This window comes from Hippocampus comes, unplaced genomic scaffold, assembly GCF_001891065.2.
Source record: "Hippocampus comes isolate QL1 unplaced genomic scaffold, H_comes_QL1_v1.1 scaffold585, whole genome shotgun sequence".
NCBI lineage: Eukaryota > Metazoa > Chordata > Actinopteri > Syngnathiformes > Syngnathidae > Hippocampus > Hippocampus comes.
Window position 1 is genome coordinate 268181 of NW_017805408.1, and position 16113 is coordinate 284293.

Consider the following 16113-nt stretch of genomic DNA (forward strand, 5'->3'; position numbering starts at 1 on the left):
ATGCGACAGCGTAGGACTGGATGCGTATTGTTGGGTCTATTTATTTGAGCCCGCAAAAATATGGACTTATTCCAAAGCATGAAAATCAAAGGACATCGATGTTTTGAAAAAAAGCAAGGAAAAAAATTAAATGTCCATGTATGATTTAGTTGTGTTGTGTGCAGCAGAAAAAAAAAACAATCAAAAAGTAATTTAAATGTCTAATTAGTTACACAGCATACACTGGTAATGAACATCTTTAACCGATATGCCGTCAGCCTTTTGCTGGTGTCTATTTTTGGTTCTCTTTAAAAGAAACGAAACACGTACAATCCATGTGATCGGTTCTGCATCATTTCAGATCTTGCGTCGTTCTACAGAGGCTCAGATTGAAACAAAGCCTTCCTTCTCTTCTTCTGTCTTTGCGGTGCCATAATAACATTCACTTGAGTCGAAAAGCACACAAAAATGATCTAGTAAAAACAAGGGGGCCAGGAGGCGGGGGATCCTTTTGAGTTCTTTGATGTTTTATAGATAAATCGAGGCAACATTTCGAAAATGATTGTCCATGTGAATGCCAGATGTCAGGGTGGTGCACTGATATGGGAACAAAGGTTATTATAGTTAACAAAAAAGTAAACTTGGAAGAAAAATAAATCATTACGGAAATAGTTATTCAGTTATTCAGAGTGCCCCCAAAAAATGTGAGTGCGTCAGTCGGTACAAGGGGAGGTTACAGCTCAAACATGAACTGCAGATTGCTTTATTATAACAAAAGCTGCATTTGGAAATTGTGTACTGTGCCTGTGAAAACACACACTCGTAAGTGGTGTTTTTGGACGTCAAAGCGAATTCACCAACACACCCGGCAGCAAACGATGACGGCGAAACGTCCACTTCTGACCCCATTTTAAAATGTTTCTTTTTAGTTTAAAATGACTTACCTTAAGTAGAATCCCGCGTCGCATTGTGGCCAAAGGTGGAATCCCGGTCGGCTGTTGCTGTTGCTGTTGAGCAACCTCCAACTGGGTCCCAAAGCGGCTCCTAAAGCCGCAGCGACCCGGGTACCTGCCGACCCAGTGGTCGGCTGTAGACCGGGAACTGTTCGTAGCCCGAAGGCACGCCCAACACCGCTTGGAGGTCGTTCCCGAGTTGGGCGGCTGTTGCTGTAAAACCTTTGTGGGGAAAGAAAGCTGAATGTTAGTTTCATGACTACGACTAAAAATCGGCAATTTTCATAAATTTGGAAGCAAGTAATTGAAAATACACGTGATGGATATTTAGATACTGTACATGGATTCTTCCTTGATAACATACGCCAACATGGGCTAGCAATCCCGTTTCCCTTGACGACAAGATGGACCTTTACAAATGACTGCATCCTTTTATACTGACCTGGCGGATGCCTTAACAGCCAAGATGTCTGAACCCTCTCGGGGACTATTGACAACACTGGTCTTCTCAGAGATGTCCCGCTGAAAGTGGGTTTTCAAACCGTTGTCACCTGACATTCCCCAAAGGTTATTTTGCACTTTCACATGCCACATCACCCGCTCTGCCTTCTTTCCAAGCACCTTCATCGATCGCTCAGCAATTATTTAATCGAAGAGCGGCTTGAGGCCGCGAGACGTCAATAGCGAAGCCAGGCAGGAAGGCTTCTTTTGCGCCAGCCAAACATGTTGGTAAAATAAGGACATTTTTTGTGGTTGTGCGTTTTGATGTGTTTTCATTCTTTTCGTTATGGCAACATATTTTATTCAGTTCCCTTATACAATGAATCTGGAAAAAAAAAATGACATCAACTGATCCTGTACAGATTATGATGTTCACATAGCTTCACTCTTGGGTGTCCCCCCGCAAAAAAAAAAAAAAAAAACAACATACAGTATAAGCCCCTGACTCCAAGCAGAGGACGCACAAGACACAAATACATGCTGCAATTGATGTATTGTGCAAAGTCCAAACATATTTTTCTACATTTCCGAATATATTGAAAGCCTTGTCAACATTTGCATGCTAAACACGAAATGACAGTGATCTCCATCTTTGGGTGAAGTTTCAGCACCACGTGTCTGTCATTAGAGTCAGTCGCGGAGTCCAGAGACTGTGCAAGGTTTTTTTTGTGGGGTGGGGAGCAAAGCCAAGGAAAACGAAGTCGATTTCATTTGGGGGTAATGTGAGCTGGTAATGTCAGTTTTGTGTCACTCTATGCTCTTTTTAAAAGGGTGACTATTCACATTGACGCACTGAGGGGAGCACAATGCCACATAACTCAAGCACAGCAATTAAAAAAAGAAAACAACAACAATTCTGTCCCTCAATATTGGATTACTGCCCCCTTTTTTTCCAGAACGTCACTATATTGAAGCCAACGAATTAATCCAGACCATGGGGACACCCGTCGAGAGGAAACAGGATGATGTCATCTTACGGCTGACACGGTTTTCTGGTGGGTTTGGCAGTTCTCAAGTAAGCTCTGTTCTCGTGGGAATACTTTCATTTATTATAAGCTTTTGCTTTTTTTGTTTTTTTTCCACACATGAATGACTTGAGAGGGAATTCCACCGGGATGGAAGAAGCGGCACGATTAGCATATTTTGTATCTAATATGAAGTCAGTGTTTTTTTTCTTTTTTTTTTAATGCTAACCCAACTGAATAAGGATTTGTTTCAAATCCTATAAAGATATGCCAACAAGCTATTTGTGCTTGATGTCTTGCCGCACACAAAACAAGTTAACTCGACAAGAGCCACCTATCTGTAGGTGGTTCAGGAAAATGATTCAAGGTTTTTTTTTTTTCAAATTCAAGAAGTATGCCATGAATTCTCCTCCCTCATATGTCATTCATTAGCGTAGTCAAGCGTTCTCCTTCGATGGTGGCCTGACAACAAAACACATGGACTCGTTCTCATATACCCTCAAATGTGGACCTGACTTCAAGGTACCGATGTCATCGTTTCACATCTTACAAAGGCCATTCTCAATTCCTTGGAGCTCCAGCAGAGAATGACATCATCGTCACGGGACTGATGTTTGCAATTACTTGATTTATATCAGTGTCTGGCTTCACTGAGATGCAACAAAATAGCTTTCATGACGTGCGTTTATGGGAAAAGTTACGGAGAGGGTTGCAAGGAGAGCGTTAACCTTGTCATTTACCCTTTGACCTCAATCCAACAACAATATTAACTTAAGTCTATATGTTTGTCCTGTCAGGTTGAAGAAATTCTAATTAATGGGAAATGTTAATTTGATGTCACTCCCCGTCGGGCACAACGCTCAATTTCTCATAACGTAGACGCAAGCTTCCGAATTAATCAAGACTCGCAAACATCTCGGCCCGCTCGTTCAATTTCAAAAGTCAAACAGCGTTGTTGTCATTCTCCGCCAGCGGTGCGGCGGGTGAACAGGTGCGCGCAAGTGCGAGCTGCTCTGATGCACCCGTGTGTTTAGAATCCATCACATCGTTTGACAACGTGTGAGTCAAGACAAGCAAGCACATCAAAGCTCAGATTCGAAGCTCAGGTTCTAGGTTGGGATATTGCAGCTGCATCCTCTAAATCCGAATATCAGAGAATTATCCATTAGCTGTACTACCTTTATCCACCAACAGGGCGCACTGTAGACAATTGCCTCAAATCTATCATGAGGACATTTTAGGTGCATGTCATCTTTCAAATTATCGTCCATTTTTTTTTCAGTGTACTACCATGTTGTGCCGCAACATGCCGGGCGAGAGGCAGAGAAGGTCTCCAATGAAACTCCAGTAATCTTTTCTATGGAGTAGAGAGTGGATGTTATAGTTTTGTGCCTTATACTTACCATGCCATCTATAAAAGTGTATGTGGGGGGACAAACTGTGCCTTGGTTTTTTTTCCACATAGGCTTTTTCACTTTTGCCGCTCAACACATGCAAAATACTCCACTGAACAAAACCAATACATGGTAATTGCACAGGTGAACTTGCATGCCTTTTCGTGAAGCAGCTGTAGGTGCAAGATGGAAGTAATGACATACTGCGTCTTATCTACCCTCTGAACTGAAGTAATGTCCCGTGAGGAAGCAGGTGCACGAGGAGAGCCGGATCTGGAGTGAGACGGATCGCTGAAGATTAATGAGTCCAAAATGAGTCTTCCTACAAGTTGTTTGTTGTGTAGGAAGAAAAGGATGATGGTGATGATGGTCAACCCCTTTATGATTTGTCCTTTTTCTTTCCTGCACATTTGCATGTGTGGCATGACCATACCGGTAATTCCCTAACAAAGCACTTGCAACAGTTGCAATTCTTAACTTGACTTCAGTTGTTTACAGTGCAAGTGTTTGTAGTCACTCTGTTCCCGTATGACTTATCGTGTTGTTCTGAGCTCACAGCTTTATTCAGAAAATCGAAGCATATTGCTCGTTGCTTGCACTCCGACAGTAACATGGAGGACAGTTATAAACAAAGCATTGGATAGCGGAGCTGCGATACAGTGCCTCGTCGTGATGTAACTGGTGTGAAATCAGCAGAAATGATTTACATTCATTCGGCAAATCCTCTGCAGACTGCCTTGACAACGTTTTGTCAAGTGAACGTATGGAGGGAATCATTTGACAGAGTAAATCCCATAATCGTTCCCGTCGCCTCTGGTGAGATATGATTCCCGCCGAATGCCGTGACCTAAGATCACCCCCGTTAGGCTGGAATCACGCCCGTCTTGGTGATTTTAGGAAACCACATGCCGTTAGTGATGAGAGGACCCATTGTGCAGCCTTTCTTGAATTTCCAACTCAAACGAGTGGTTTCCAAGCCCGATTGCTGCTGGGGTAAAAGAAGAAACCGCACAAATGTCTCACAAAAGCCTCTATGTATGTTTGCCCGTGTGTACGCCACAGAGTTTAATTTGAGCTTTTGTAAGGCACAGACTCTGCTTCGGCGGCCAGGCATATATGGAATATCATCCGATGTAACCAACGCAATGTTTTTATGGCCTCTCTCAAAGCCAAGAACCGCTCGCTGAAGATTTCAGACAATACATGTGCCGGCATGCACTGAGGAAAAAAACCCAGGAGAACTGGTGTGTTCAACTCATTCTTGAAGACGTCAAGGGTTTAAAAAAAAAAAAAAAAAAAAGCGCTCAGATTTGAATGCACATGCTTCCAATTAGGTCTCAAATAGGCAAGAGGAAACAGTTTATTTAGGAATATGACTGACGAATGACTTTAATTACCTTGGAGACTAAGGGGGGCTGGTTGTATCATTCTCAGCACCAAACACTCTTAATTAGTCAAGCAGCAGTGGGAGATTGAATGCCCCCCCCCAAATAAAAACCAAAAAAGAAAAAAGAAAAAGCTTGGATATTATTTGTTTTGCAATCCTCAACTAATCAATTGTGAATGGAGTCGTAAAACAATACTGAAAGGAAATTGGCAAGAGCTGAATGAAATGAAAGGGGCTTTTATTTTTGGGGTGGCAAAGTACGGATCAAGAAAACCCGCCATTGTTTTGGATGAAGTGCCACCCGGCATAGATTAAGATAGGTGCCTTTTAATCTATCAACAGCCAAAATGCAAGATCTATTGAATGTCAGGATATTGGTCTCTGCAAAGCTCATCTAATTAGATCGCAAAGGCTGTGACTCACTGAATATTAGGCATGAATAATGCAAGCGAAATTTAATTTTGACAACCTAAATCAGATTAATTAGAATCTGAGTTTGGAGATGCCTATTCCGGAAATTCTCAGTGACAGGAAAGTAGTACATACAGTCGAATGACTGTTGGAAGATATATACAGTAGATTATTTTTTAATCTTCATTTCAACAGTAGTAAAATAATACACTGGAAGATTCCAGCATTTTCCTGCACAAACGGCTGTTTTCATATGAACCTTTTCTTGCACCAATAATAACCTGTAACTTGATAACATGATAAATTGTCCACTGTAGTGACCGCTGTCCCCTGAAAGGGTTAATATGACAATGTCAGATTATTGCTGTAGATGTGCCCCCCCTGCAACAAGTCTTAGTTGGCAGTTTTATATTCGTCAGGAATGCATCTGGCCAAGTTCCAGACTTCTATGATGGCTACTGCCTCAACAAGATGCGTCGGAATAATGGCGGCTCCTGCTTGAGCTGCTGTACTGCACATCAATTTTCATGCATTGCAATGGCAGGAAAAGCACACTTTGTCAGTGTCATCGTCCTGAATTAAAGATCGTTTTTTTTCTCCATACAGATGATGAAACCGTGAAAGAAAAAAATTCCAGTGACGGAAAACAACAATCACTGATTTAGCAGGCACGGCAACCAAGTAACCAGGCAAAGATGAATACGTTACAGAACAGGAACATGATACAAATGTTCTGCCAACAATTTAAAAAAAAAAAAAAATTCAAGAAGTGATACATGACTGTATAATAACATTTTCTCACACAAACGTTTCCAGACTTGCATAATACCGAGAGTGTACGATACAAAACCTGCTGCGTTCAAACGAACCCAAATCACCCAAGAAATAATAAGGCACTGCCAAATTCAAGGTGCAATTTTTCTAGATATCATCCTGATTTTATTAATTACAGTACATAGTGTATATTGGACCAAACTCTTGAGCTCCATACAAAATACTCTATACATTAAAATAAGCTAAAACTAGTAATAAAACTAATAAAAACATAGCATTTTTGGGGGGGGGGGGAACTAAATGATTTTAAAAAATAAATAAATAAAAACCTCAAACTATTCTAACCTTGATTCTGACCAACGTATATTGTTATTTCGAAGATTTTTAAGGGTTTCTTATTGATACCAAATGCTTGGCAGAGTACTGGCTGTATTTCTTTACATTAAGAAAATAAAGCGGAAACAAATCTAACAAAGCCTAACCTTAAATGTCATCATTTACATCAAGGTATACAGTAAGAGTCAGTTTTCTTCCTTTCATGTGCACTTTGTCCTACATATTTAGGTATTTCTGGGAAAAAAAAAAAAAGAAAGAAAGACAGCAATCCTGCTTGCAATTGCTTCCAGATGTGGAATGCCAGAGATAATCTTTCTTTGTGGATCTCCGTTGAAAGGGGCTCCTTGCAGAAGCTGAAGGGTTCAGGCGTTCGGGCCCCGGGATTTCAGACATCCCGCGCGTGCAAATTATGAGAAACAGAAATGCTTCCTAAAACCTGCATGGACTCACAGGTATGCAAACCTTTCAGGTGATGGAATCTGGAGTCGGTCACAACTAATTTGCATACCACCACATTTGTCGTACTGCACGTTTTAATGACTTTTGCTGTCAGGCCCTTTCGTAGAGTCAACAAGGAAACGAAGGGTTGTATATGTACTGTACCAACAAACCATTATAATTTGTCCCAAGAATTCCATAACATACTTGAACAAGATGAATTTCTTCCCTTTATTTATTTTTATTACTTACAAAAAAGTCCTCCATTCCGTTTACAGTATCGAGAGTTTTGCTTTTTTTTTTTTCATCGCAGCTAGTCGCCGATGAAACTGGTGATGGAGAACAGATGCTTACTGAGTGAAAAAGAAACCCAACCAATGGCGCAAAATTTAAAGCAACTGCCCGTTCAATGCACGGTCAGCACTTATGGCTAAGAATCGTGCCTGCAGATACCAGTTCTGACAAACGGGAAGGAAGGATTTTTGGATAAGACAACATTAACAACATCAAAATGTCGTTTCACTTTGATGGGAACAAATTAGTAGGCCAGTGCATTTGATTACTGCTGCACAGCAATTTATTTATTTTTTTTAATGCCAAAAATAACGTTGACATCCATCAGAGTCAAGTTTCCTATCTCGGAAAAAGATAAGTAATCATTTGTTCAAAAATAACCAGACAATATGTCTCTTCAACACACTCATTACTGGATGTGGAAATGATTCCGGCCATATGCACAAAAGTCTTTTTGTAGTTCTTGAAAAAGGACCGTGAAGATATAAATGTTTGCCTTCCAAATGGGAGGCCTCACTGGACTCGAATGTTATCGAAGGATTCTCTCGTGGTCAGCGAGGCAACGTATCACAAAGAAGGCAGATTGCAGATCATAACGCATAACAAGCTCACATTTCTGAAAACAGACATGCCACTGTTTCAACTGAGAAAGTCAAGGAAAGGAAAATAATACGCTGGATCCCAGACTTGAGCGCTCGTCGTCGCGCCGACAGAATGTGAGGCAAAAAATTGGACGTTCTCTTGCGTTCTTGCGTCAGCTACAAAAACAAATGCCACATACCGGAATCGAATGCCAGAATGAAACCAAGTAAAATATTGAACGTTTTTTGGGGGAGCTGAGGGGTATTACAGGGTGCTGTTTTACAATGTCAATGTTTGTCTCATGTGAGGTTTTACTTTTATATTTTTGATGTCGTTGTTGTTCAAGTTCATTACTCTCAAGTTTTTATTTTGACCAAGTAACCCGTTCTGACAAACCCTGTTTCATGGTTATTTCTGATGATGAACTGAACCATATAAAACATTCAGGAGATAAAGAACACATTACCAAAGGACTAAAAATGCCGGTTTGATTCTGGAGTTAAAAAAAAAAGAAAAGACTAAATGTGACAATCGTGTTTTTGTTGCTGGCCTGCTATAAGAGTTTTTTCCCCCCTCTACATTCTATTTGCAGTCTCCATGGAGAGCGTTGGTGGGCAGAGTCTCTTGGCGTCACACCTGCTGCAGATTATCATTCTCAAGATATTTGGACGCAGGAGGAAAGGATGCTTTTTGCTTGTCACCATTGCCACGTCATTGTGTTACACTCGTATTCATTCCATCAAAAAAAGGGATTTGTGAGTGTCAACTGGATGGATGGATGGATGAGCCATCGTGCGCGTTCAGTTAAAATACCATGCATACTTTTGGAATGTGAGAGGAAACCAGAGGAGCTGGAGAAAAGCTACGCAGGAAATACATTAAATGTAATGAAATCCAATGAAATCTATATTATTTATATCTATGTTTTTATTCTACAATATGGTCCTTCATACTTTCCAGCCACAAATAGCTATTAGAACGTTTCTTTTCAAAATATTTATCAAGCGGGCCGCGTAGGCTCTCATTTGTCACAGTCTGCTTGCATCAAGGCACCAAATTGCACGCATGACAGTTGGCACCTACTTTCTGAGGCCCAGTAACTGTCTTGCCGGATTAGATTGGAGCTGTGTCTCCCGGGACATCATGATTTTTTTCAATCATGAGACTGATAGACGTTTTTAGGATACTTGGGCATTGTGGGCAGCCTGCACTCTTCTGTCGGTAGTGATAACTTGTTTTTTTGTTTGTTTTTTTCCCTGCTGTCAGCGGATCGCCTGCTTTCATCCCTCACCCATAGCCTTTTTCACCTCTCACAGAGATGTAAGGATAGGTGCCCAAACCTCTGGCCTCGGAACAAGTACTCGCCTTGTGAGGCCGTGTTTGCTTTCTGAGGTGTTTTCGCAGCCTTGCCGGGCAGATCACACCTCTGTGGGCAAGCTTGTGTGCTTGGGAATACTTCTCCCTGTACTACTCAAAAGCATGTGAATTCGTTCAAGGTTTGCGCGCATTCTTCAAAGTGTTGGCAAAGGTGTTTACAGTACTCCGTTGTATGTATTTAATTGAAAGTAACCCGCGGGGAACGTCACGTACCTGTGGCCTTGTTGATCTGGTGACTAATGACCCAGCCACGTTTTCAGAGTAAACAAACATTTCAGGGAAATCAGTGGGCCTCAGAAAATCAAAACCAACAATAAACACACCCTCATAAAATGTCTCAAATAGGACATGATGGTTTTGAAAGTGGCTACAGAGGTTGACAGACCAACCAAACTTGAGCAGTCAACATAATGACAACTCAAATATGAAGTGTGGCACACAATGAAGGTTGTTGATGCTGTACTGTATTGTTAGCCACTATTTTAATGCAATTTTATTTTTGGCATTTAGGCTCTTACTTTGTATTTCCTCTCAGTCTTCTAGAGCAATACAGAATACAAACGTATATATACGCAGACCCATTCTGGGGAAATAGAATAGCAGGTTTCGCTTACCAGCACCACGCGTGTTTGTTTGCTGGATCAAGCGCATCGATTTTGTCCTTTTGCCAAGCACTGTCCATGCAGAAGGTCAATACTGTCTATTGATTTGGCGTCAAAAACCTGCCACAGGGTATTGGGACGATAATTAAGATAAAGATATTTCATACCCTGCTAATTTAAATGTAGAGCTCAAAGTCATTGAATTCGACTTTTGCATAGCAGTAATAGAAAGAAGGCAACCACTCTTTTTCTATGCATCTTTATCAGAAGGTCACTGCGCAGTATATTTAAGATATTTATCATATATTTCGCATCCTTGGGTCACCATCATTCATACACACACACACACACACACACACACACACGCACACACACACACACATTGTTTTCTCCCATCAAGTGTGAAATTATTCAACCCACTAAATCTGGTGTCCATTTTCAAAATTGTGTCTGAGAAATTTGTCCTTTATTGTCTGTTATTTGCTTCTAACATGATGATCGTAATCCAAGACGATCAACACGTTAACAGTCACTGTTTAGTTAACAGTCACTGTTTACGTGGTGACAATTTTGGATGAGACCAGTGTTTTCCTCGGACGGTCTCGGTGACTACTCGACCACATCAGACAACAAAATGTACAATTTCAAAAAAAAAAAAACATACCTGTGTGCATAAAATGACGTGAGACTGGTGTTTTACTCGGACGGTTTCGCTGTCTCTCCTGGGGATCAGACACAATACAAATAGGTTACGCGCTAATCGACGTTAGCAACATTAGCTTAATCCTTCGACGGAGAGCGCATCCAAACGTCACCCGGCGACTACAACCCTTTCCCCAAATCACCCAAACTATCTTCCAACAACGTTTTCGTAAACACAGAGGGGCCAATCTCCCGTTTTATTACTCCAATTGGGGCGGCTATTGGGGGAGAAAGATATCGTGAACATATCTTACCTTGGCCACATCGAATTGAAAGTGGCCGGGTCTCGCGCACGCATCATAACGTCACCACGCAATCAGTCTCCGCACGACGCACAACAGACACGTCATTAGTGCCCACATAGAAACAGGAACAACAACAAAAACAGAAAATCTATTACGTCATAACAACAAAAATAGAAGTGTTTCAGTGAAATGAATAGTCGATTGTAACCTGTTACATGAGCATGGGGTATGCATTTTCAGTTCATCACACCTGTCTCCATTTGAGCTTGCCTGCTCATCTTCCTTTACAGATGAATGAAGAGCGCTAGTATTTCAGGGCCTTTAGAACATTAATCACAAAATGACTTCAGGGATGAGATTTCCCAAAGACAATCTCTGAAGAGGTGAGTACCCATGGACTTGTTTTAAAAGCTAGGCTAACTAGATTCCTCTCTAGGGTTGTGGTTCTCTACCGTGATTGTTATATGTAACGTGTTTCATTGTCGTTTTAACGCGCAAGGTAAGAGAAACAAACATATTTTTCTCACCAACACAGAATAGCATATCAGAATCACACACACAAAGATGCATTTCAAGCTAGCGGGCATAAAAGTGGAGCACAGTTCACGTTGCATGCGGATGCAGTTTTTGGAGCTTAGACAAACAACAGCGCCTCTCTGACTGCAGAAGTGGCAAACATGTACTTATGCAACGCTGGGTACAAAGCAGACTTTGAGCAAGAGTTTCCCAATGAAGGCAAAGACAGTTTTTTAGCAATGCTGTTGAATCTCGCTGACGGGGGAAAAAACACACACAAACCACAGCAACCACTAATCACGTCAGTACTCTTTTTTTGTGTGTGTTGCGTTGGACGGGATACAGTGTATATTTTTTGTCAGCCAAGGATTTACTGGTTTTAATGGACTATAATAATAGCCGTCCAGGCCAAAGTCCTCTCCAAAGTAACTATTCTTCTAGAGTTAATTTGCGAGTGGACTTCCATTCAAAACATATGTTTTGTTTATTCTATTTAACAAAGTTAAGGTAGTGTTTTATTGTTTTCATGTTTAACAGTAATTAACTTCTTTTTACACTTATAATTATGGACCTTAAAAAGAGGGATGGTGCGGTGCATCTGCAATGTACGTCACTGCTATTGCATTACTTCGAGTATCCTTTTTGACCCTGGGGTGGATAATTTGTATTTGTGCTATTTTTCTATTGGGAAAGTTGTTTCAAAATCAGCAAAATTATTGTTTGCCATTTTTTTTGACCTCAGAATTAATCTGGCACAGTACAATAAATGCTTTTCCACATTTTTTTAAATGTGATTTATTCTTTGTCGATTACGACTGCAGATGTTGCGAAAACATGGATCGTAATCTTTGTGAAAATTGAAACTGTGCCATCACACTTTTTGGCAACATCTGCAGCACTAATGAAAAGCTTGACCACATCAGCACATTAGTTCATGCTATAAACCTTTACCTATGCATGTTCACATGCCCCCTTATTCTACCCTCTACCAATTATTTTTATTTTATTTTTTTGTGACCAACTCTTTTCCTGCACTCCACTTTCCTTCCGAGCATGAGTGATGTCGCTTTAGTTTTATGACATACCTGTGGCTAAATGACTGACTGACTTGCAGAGCAGACAAGCGAGCCATTCTGTGCCCCCCGCCACTTCAGTGAGTCCCTTCAAATATTCATTATTCGACCTGCTGGTGCCCTTTCCTCCACATCAAAACATGACGCACACAGTGGAAGCACAGAACTGATTCTACAAAAAAAAAAAAAAAAAATTGCAGTGCAAAGGAAACGTGATCAATGGTCTAAACACAAATTAATCTAAATATTTACGGCTAAAAATACTGATTTTTCTACAGATAATTCCATTCGATTCCAGAGTCCAACATTTGTGGATGTTTAAATTATGCCAGAAAGGCATGAGTGTGTACATCCAAGTCCTTGTCTCTCCTTCAAGGTGCTAAGGTACCACACACTGTATAGCTAATCACTGTACTCAAGAATATACCCTCTATTTTATGTAAAATAAATGTGGAAGTTGTGCAGGGAGCATGCTGTAGCTTTAAAAAAAATGTGCATTTTCATATTTTTCGACATATTCCTGCGAGTACCTTGGCCTATTTTCTATCCGCTGCGCCAAGAGAAATTGCCACGGCGAGGGCGCCACCATGCAGGCTGCCAAAACATTCAACATCGTGAATGGGGTGTTAAGTCCCACCCCCACCTCTTCCCACCCTCACCACTCCCTTCTCCTTCCCTCCTTGCAGAAACCATATATCACCTGGTGTCTCTTTAGTGGTGACCTCATGATGAACCACTCACTTAAAAAAAAAAAAAAAAGTAATTTCCAAAGCTTATGATGCCCCTCCCCAATACCCCCACCCCACACACACCAAAAAATGTACAAGCTCAGTGAGGTCAGAAGTTGTCTGTAACTTTCCGCTGGCACTTTTCAATGTCCTTGAAATAAGTGTGTTAAAGTTTGGGTAATTGAGTAACGCCTTGGACTCGATGTACTTGGTGAGAAGGCTCCTGTTAACTCAAATGAAGGCGGTTCGCATTTCAGTCAAAAGGTCAGTTGCTGGACTTTGGATGGTATGAAATGATTTGCGATCATGAAATAGAATCAATCTTGAGTGACATGGAATGACGTCGCAGAGTGTGGAATCGTGGAGAGAGATTGTATGATATGGAATTATATAGAATGGAAGTGAAGAATGTCGAAGGATATGAAATGGGGAGAAACTGTATTTGTGAAATCTTTTAATCACATTTTTAAGTTGCGGATGAGCCCACACAGATGGGCCAGGACAGACGGAGGACTGATAAATGATTCATCGACATTGGTCACCACAGAGAAGATGCAAGCATGGCCGAGGACGAGAGCCACTTCAAACTCTGGCGGAGAGAAGAGAAACACAGGCAAATGTGCCGTGATTCAATGTGTGCGCTGGACCTTGTGCACATTTTATCTTGAAGTGATGGAGCAATGAAAAAGGAAAGCTATTTCGGGCCACACACACACACACACACACACACACACACACACACACACACACACACACACACACACACACACACACAAACCAGGCTAAAACGAGAACAGCTTGGGAGTAGGTGGGATGAAGACTGGAACAGGTAGATGGAAGTAAAAAGACAAAAAGATCTTTTTTTGTCCAAACCCCAAAATTGTGTCGCGTTGCTAATGAATCCTCTGTGTATTCATTCTGCTTCTCTGTCATCCGTCTCACAAAAAGTCAGAAAGCTTACAGCATCCCCAAAGGATTATTTCGCCTCATCCTGCTATATGATGTGAAGATAGAATTAACCTTTTGAGGCACAGTGGTTAGTACAGCGGACAGCTGACCGTGTATTCAGGTTACAGGGCGCATGAAAGGGTTAAAATGGATGCAAGGGTAAACGTTCCTTACGATCATGCTTTCAGAGAAAGAGGAAGACAAAAGAGTGCGCAGCTGTGGGCTTATGACTGTTTGTGTGTGAGTGTGTGTGTGTGTGTGTGTGTGTGTGTGTGTGTGTGTGTGTGTGTGTGTGTGTGGTTTTAAATGAAAGACGCTGACTCACGCGGGTAAGGCACCAGCGGGGACTTACTTTCATATAAGAGATTAAAATCAAAAACCGAATGACATTCAAAATGAAGCTGAAAGAATCGGTCTCCAGACAGCGTTTGAGCTTTGATGGGCTGTCAAGACAGCATCTCTGAGATTGTCCTCCCGCTGATGCGCGGGGATTCATTTTCGATGAATTATCGGGGAGGTTGTAGCGTTATTTCGCTGTTTGCCGACGTCTTTGGTGAATCCACCGAAAACTGAATTCAGATGGAATTAAGCAGCATCCAGGAGATTGCATACTGATTGTAAATGTGATTTTGTACGAAAAGTGAGAATCTGAATGTCAGAATGACTGACGTGCAAAACTGCCTGCTTTAGATCTGGGTCACTGATTTGGTTTATCGTAAAAATGCATTCACGAGTTTCATCCGTGTTGCAAAGTATGCTTGCAACCAATGTAATTACTTTGTACTTTACTTTGCTTGCACTGAAATGAGACGACAAAATACTGTGGGCACTTTTGCAAGCGTGTTAACTATGTAGCTCATGTGTACCATTTTAAAATGCTTCTATCGGCCCTGCAGATTCCCATTCTTTGCCAGTACCCTCAGTGAATTGTACATGAAAGGCTGTTTTTTTTTGTTTTGTTTTTTTTTTTTGCAACATCCACCTGCCTGGCATCCCGCCCTGCAAATAGAAACGTGTGTCGCAGGCTATGACGCAAATCTTCATTAACAGAAATGTTGGAATTTAAATTTTATTCTACACATTTTTACAGCATTAGAAAACGTTAAGAATGTTTGTGTCATGTTTTCCCTCCTACTTAAAACCTTAAAAACTTAACCCATCTTTTTCCATTTTCAAACATTTTTGAAAAAGCTTCGGGGAGCCACTAGGGCGGTGCTAAAGAGCCGCAAGCGGCTCTGGAGCCGCGGCTTAGCCGACCCCCGATCTAGGTGGACTAGACCCTGTACTGGTCACCAGTTAGTCACGTGGCAATTGTTTGTTGCATTGTGACACTTGTGCAAAAGTCAGCCGCTGGCTGTTTGTTCATGATTGCCCAGTTCCATCTCGATCAGTCATATAGTTCAAAGTCTGGCTTGTTTGTGTACGTGTATTTCGTTCCCTCTGTCTGGTCATCGTGCACATTGTGCAGTTTGTTGCTGTCATATGTGTTCTTTGCGGACATTATCTGTCTGTTTACGTCTGCTTCCCTGCACTTGGGGCCAGCACAATAAACGCTGAACAGAATGTAACACCAACACTCGTGTTGAAACAATTGCTCCTCAGGCTCGTTGTCAGAATCTTTGCGTTTTCGGTGTGTATTGCAACACAGAAATTGATTGTCCATGCGTCACCAGCCGTGCAATGATTGCATATGGAACCCTAGCAAGCACACTATCTCCTGGTGTCTTTGTGCAATATGCGGCTTTTGTGCACCGCGGCACCTTTTTCAGCAATAGATCCGTAGCAGGAACGAAATTGGAACTGACAGAAAGGTGTGTTTGAGTGTTGTCGGTCAGGTCATTTTATTGATGTCACGCATGAGGAGCGAGTGAATAGGGAGGCTGACTCACTCACACATCTTAAACTGTT

The 16113-nt window shown here is 41.5% G+C and overlaps 1 long non-coding RNA gene across 1 annotated transcript; it reads right to left on the reverse strand.

The window, feature by feature from the left end:
• Positions 1–1063: 1063 nt before the first annotated feature.
• LOC109518053 (uncharacterized) lies at positions 1064–11238 on the reverse strand. Its single transcript, XR_002168649.1, has 3 exons — positions 10950–11238; positions 10658–10715; positions 1064–1154 (listed from the first exon to the last, which is right to left on the reverse strand). It is a non-coding gene; the product is annotated as an uncharacterized LOC109518053 (long non-coding RNA).
• Positions 11239–16113: the final 4875 nt, after the last annotated feature.